General features: G+C 42.0%; 1 non-coding gene across 1 annotated transcript; it reads left to right on the top strand.

Moving 5' to 3' along the window:
* The first annotated feature begins 4,900 nt into the window (after nucleotides 1–4,900).
* LOC148544680 (small nucleolar RNA R71) lies at nucleotides 4,901–5,008 on the top strand. Its single transcript, XR_015900453.1, has one exon. It is a non-coding gene; the product is annotated as a small nucleolar RNA R71 (small nucleolar RNA).
* The last annotated feature ends 553 nt before the right edge of the window (nucleotides 5,009–5,561 follow it).

A 5,561-nucleotide genomic window follows, 5' to 3' on the forward strand; every position in this document is an offset into this window, starting at 1 on the left:
TTGTTGCAACCTTTGATCAAAGTTGACTCTCCTTGTGTAGGGGCGTGCGTTCTCTTCCATCATTGGCAAGTTCAACGCCTACCTTACATTTTTCGGACTAAAATCTAAGTATTTCCCCCGAACCATGGTGAGATAATTCTTTGGGTTCGGGTTCTTACTTTGATCATGGTTCCTAGTGATCCATGCATTAGCATAGAACTCTTGAACCATTAGAATTCTGATTTGTTGGATGGGTTTTGTTAGAACTTCCCAACCTCTTCTTTGGATTTCATGTCGGATTTCCGGATACTCATTTCTCTTGAGTTTGAAAGGGACCTCGGGGATCACCTTCTTCTTGGCCACAACATCATAGAAGTGGTCTTGATGGGCTTTGGAGATGAATCTTTCCATCTCCCATGACTCGGAGGTGGAAGCTTTTGTCTTCCCTTTCCCTTTTTTAGAGGATTCTCCGGTCTTAGGTGCCATCAATGGTAATGGAAAAACAAAAAGCTTTATGCTTTTACCACACCAAACTTAGAATATTGCTCGTCCTCGAGCAAGAGAAGAAAGAAAAGAAGAAGAAGAAGAAGAAATGGAAGAGAGGGAGAAAGGGTTGTGTCTCGGCCAAGAAGGGGATGAAAGGGTTTTGTTGTGTGAAAAATGAAGAAGAATGGAGTGGTTTATATAGTGGAGGGAGAGGGGTTAGGTTCGGCCATTTAGGGTGGGTTTGGGTGGGAAAGTGATTTTGAATTTTGAAGGTAGGTGGGGTTTATGAGTTAGGTTTATGGGGAAGAATGGATGGATGTGAGTGGTGAAGGGGTAGTAGGGAAGAGAGATTGAGGTGATTGATGAAGGGGTGATGGGGAAGAGAGATATAGGATTATGAGGAGGGAAGGTGAGTGGAGGTATGTGGGGATCCTGTGGGGTCCACAGATCCTGAGATGATCCTGTGGGGTCTACAGATCCTTAGGTGTCAAGGATTTACATCCCTGCACCCTTGAGGCATGTAAAATGCCTTTGCATGCAATTCTGGCGTTTAAACACCGAATTGGTGCTTGTTCTGGGCGTTCAGCGCCCAGATGCAGCATGTTTCTGGCGTTGAACGCCAGTTCTATGCTTGTTTCTGGTGTTAAGCGCCAGCTTTCCTTAGTGTGCATTCCTGGCGTCTGAACGCCAGGATGCTGCTTGTTTTGGGCGTTCCACGCCAGATCCATGCTCTGTTCTGGCGTTGAACGCCAGCCAGATGCTTCTTACTGGCGTTTAAGCGCCAGTAAGTCCTTCCTCCAGGGTGTGATTTTTCTTCTACTGTTTTTTATTCTGTTTTTGATTTTTCTATTTATTTTGTGACTCCACATGATCATGAACCTAATAAAACATGAAAGAACAATAAAATAAAAATAAAATTAAATAAATAAAAATTGGGTTGCCTCCCAACAAGCGCTTCTTTAATGTCAATAGCTTGACAGTGGGCTCTCATGGAGCCTCATAGATGTTCAGAGCATTGTTGAGACTTCCCAACACCAAACTTTGAGTTTGAATATGGGAGTTCAACACCAAACTCAGAATTTGGTTGTGGCCTCTGGTGCGCAGAAATTGTGATTACACTTTGATTATGTAAAATTCATCGCTCTTTCTTTCCCTGGTAATGGCGCCAAAAACATGATGCCAATACCATGGTTCACAACTTCGCACAACTAACCAGCAAGTGCACTGGGTCGTCCAAGTAATACCTTACGCGAGTAAGGGTCGAATCCCACGGAGATTGTTGGTATGAAGCAAGCTATGGTCACCTTGTAAATCTCAGTCAGGCGGATATAAAATAGTAATGGGGTTTTCGAAAATTAATTAATAAAATAGGGATAGAAATACTTATGTAAATCATTGGTGAGAATTTTAGATAAGCGAATAGAGATGCTTTCGTTCCTCTGAATCTCTGCTTTCCTGCTATCTTCATCCAATCAATCTTACTCCTTTCCATGGCTGGCTTTATGTGATACATCACCATTGTGAATGGCTACTTTCGGTCTTCTCTCGAGAAAATTATCCAAATGCCCTGTCACGGCATGGCTAATCGTCTGGAGGCGTCACCCTTGTCAATGGTTTCATCTTATCCTCTCAGTGAAAATGGTCAACGCACCCTGTCACGGCACGACTATTCATCTGTCGGTTCTCGATCATGCTGGAATAGGATTTACTATCCTTTTGCGTCTGTCACTACGCCCGGCAATCGCGAGTTTGGAGCTTGTTACAGTCATTCAATCATTGAATCCTACTCGGAATACCACAGACAAGGTTTAGACCTTTCAGATTCTCTTGAATGCCGCCATCATTCTAGCTTGCACCACGAAGATTCTGATTAAGAGATCTAAGAGATACTCATTCAGTCGAAGGTAGAACGGAAGTGGTTGTCAGGCACGCATTCATAGGGAATGATGATGATTGTCACGTTCATCACATTCAGGTTGAAGAGCGAATGAATATCTTAGAAGCGAAATAAGATGAATTGAATAGAAAACAGTAGTACTTTGCATTAATCTTTGAGGAACAGCAGAGCTCCACACCTTAATCTATGGAGTGTAGAAACTCTACCGTTGAAAATACATAAGTGATAATGGAGTTCATTGGTCTCAGCCCCAGAAGGGAACCAGAGTAACCAAGACTACTATGATCCGAAGATAAAACTCAGGATGTCTAATACAATAGTAAGATGTCCTATTTATAATAAACTAGCTACTAAGGTTTACAGAAGTAAGTAATTGATGCATAAATCCACTTCCGGGGCCCACTTGGTGTGTGCTTGGGCTGAGCTTGAGTGTTGCACGTGTAGAGGTCCTTCTTGGAGTTGAACGCCAGCTTTTGTGCCAGTTTGGGCGTTCAACTCTGGTTTTGGATCCTTTTCTGGCGCTGGACGCCAGATTTGGGCAGAGAGCTGGTGTTGAACGCCCATTTGCATCATCTAAACTTGGCCAAAGTATGGACTATTATATAATGCTGGAAAGCCCTGGATGTCTACTTTCCAACGCAATTGGAAGCGTGCCATTTCAAGTTTTGTAGCTCCAGAAAATCCACTTTGAGTGCAGGAAGGTCAGAATCCAATAGCATCAGCAGTCCTTCTTCAACCTCTGAATCTGATTTTTGCTCAAGTCCCTCAATTTCAGCCAGAAAATACCTGAAATCACAGAAAAACACACAAACTCATAGTAAAGTCCAGAAATGTGAATTTAACATAAAAACTAATGAAAACATCCCTAAAAGTAACTAGATCCTACTAAAAACATACTAAAAACAATGCCAAAAAGCGTATAAATTATCCGCTCATCAGCCTCCCAACACCAAACTTAGAGTTTGATTGTGGGGGCTCTGTATGACTCTATTTTGAGAGAAGCTTACTGTGCCTCTTTTCCATGTTTACAGAAGGATGACCTTGAGTTTTAAACACAAGGGAGTCCTCATTCAATTAAAGGACTAGTTCACCTCTTTCTACATCAATCACAGCTCTTGCTGTGGCTAGGAAGGGTCTTCCAAGAATGATGAATTCAATCTCATCCTTCCCAGTATCCAGGATTATGAAATCAGCAGGGATGTAAAGGCCTTCAACCTTTACTAACACGTCCTTTACTTGTCCATAAGCCTCTTTTCTTGAGTTGTCTGCCATCTCTAATGATATTCTGGCAGCTTGCACCTCAAAGATTCCTAGTTTCTCTATTACAGAGAGTGGCATGAGGTTTATTCCTGACCCAAGGTCACATAGAGCCTTCTCAAAGGTTATGGTGCCTATGGTACAAGGTATTAGAAACTTTCTAGGATCCTGTTTCTTCTGAGGCAATCTCAGTTGATCCAATGCATTTAGTTCATTAGTGAACAGGGGAGGTTTATCTCCCTAAGTCTCATTACCAAATAAATTGGCATTCAGCTTCATGATTGCACCAAGGAACTTGGCAACTTGCTCTTCAGTAACATCTTCATTCTCTTCAGAAGAGGAATACTCTTCAGAGCTCATAACGGGCGTAAGGAGGTTTAATGGAATCTCTATGGTCTCTAGATGAGCCTCAGAGTCCTTTGGTTCCTCAAAGGGAAACTCCTTGTTGATCACTGGACGTCCCAGGAGGTCTTCCTCCTTGGGATTCACATCCTCCCCTTCCTTCTTGGATTCGGCCATGATGGTTATATCAATGGCCTTGCACTCTCCTTTTGGATTTTCTTCTGTATTGCTTAGGAGAGCATTAGGAGGGGTTTCAGTGATCTTCTTACTCAGCTGGCCCACTTGTCCCTCCAAATTTCTAATGGAGGACCTTGTTTCATTCATGAAACTCACAGTGGCCTTAGATAGATCAGAGACTAAGTTTGCTAAATTAGAGGTATTTTGTTCAGAGTTCTCTGTCTGTTGCTGAGTGGATGATGGAAAAGGTTTGCTATTGCTAAACCTGTTTCTTCCACCATTATTAAAGCCTTGTTGAGGATTTTGTTGATCCTTCCATGAGAGATTTGGATGATTTCTCCATGAGGGGTTATAGGTATTTCCATATGGTTCACCCATGTAATTCACCTCTGCTATTGCAGGGTTCTCAGGATCATAAGCTTCTTCTTCAGAAGATGCCTCTTGAGTACTGTTGGATGCAGCTTGCATTCCATTCAGACTCTGAGAAATCATATTGACTTGCTAAGTCAATATTTTATTCTGGGCCAATATGGCATTCAGAGTATCAATTTCAAGAACTCCCTTCTTCTGAGGCGTCCCATTACTCACAGGATTCCTCTCAGAAGTGTACATGAACTGGTTATTAGCAACCATGTCAATGAGTTCTTGAGCTTCTGCAGGCATTTTCTTTAGGTGAATGGATCCACCTGCAGAAGTATCCAATGACATCTTAGCTAATTCAGACAGACCATCATAGAATATATCTAGGATGGTCCATTCTGAAAGCATGTCAGAAGGACACTTTTTGGTCAGTTCCTTGTATTTCTCCCAAGCTTCATAGAGGGATTCACCTTCTTTTTGTCTGAAGGTTTGAACATCCACTCTAAGCTTACTCAGCTTTTAAGGAGGAAAGAACTTGGCTAAGAAAGCCTTGACCAGCTTATCCCAAGAGTTCAGGCTATCTTTAGGTTGAGAATCCAACCATATTCTAGCTCTGTCTCTCATAGCAAAAGGGAAAAGCATGAGCCTGTAGAATTCAGGATCTACTCCATTAGTCTTAACAGTATCACAGATCTGCAAGAATTCAGTTAAGAACTAAAAGGGATCTTCAGATGGAAGTCCATGAAACTTGCAGTTTTGTTGCATCAGAGAAACTGATTGAGGTTTAAGCTCAAAATTGTTTGCTCCAATGGTAGGGATGGAGATGTTTCTTCCATGTAAATTGGAATTAGGTGCAGTAAAGTCACCAAGCATCCTCCTTGCATTATTATTATTTTCGGCTGCCATCTCCTCTTCCTGTTTGAAAATTCCTGTAAGGTTGTCTCTGGATTGTTGTATTTTAGCTTCTCTTAGTTTCCTCTTCAGTGTCCTTTCAGGTTCAGGATCTGCTTCAACAAGAATGTTCTTGTCCTTGCTCCTGCTCATATGACAAAGAAGGGAATAA

This window comes from Arachis ipaensis, chromosome B9, assembly GCF_059453495.1.
Source record: "Arachis ipaensis isolate K30076 ecotype BB chromosome B9, ASM5945349v1, whole genome shotgun sequence".
In the NCBI taxonomy this organism is placed as follows: Eukaryota; Viridiplantae; Streptophyta; class Magnoliopsida; order Fabales; family Fabaceae; genus Arachis; species Arachis ipaensis.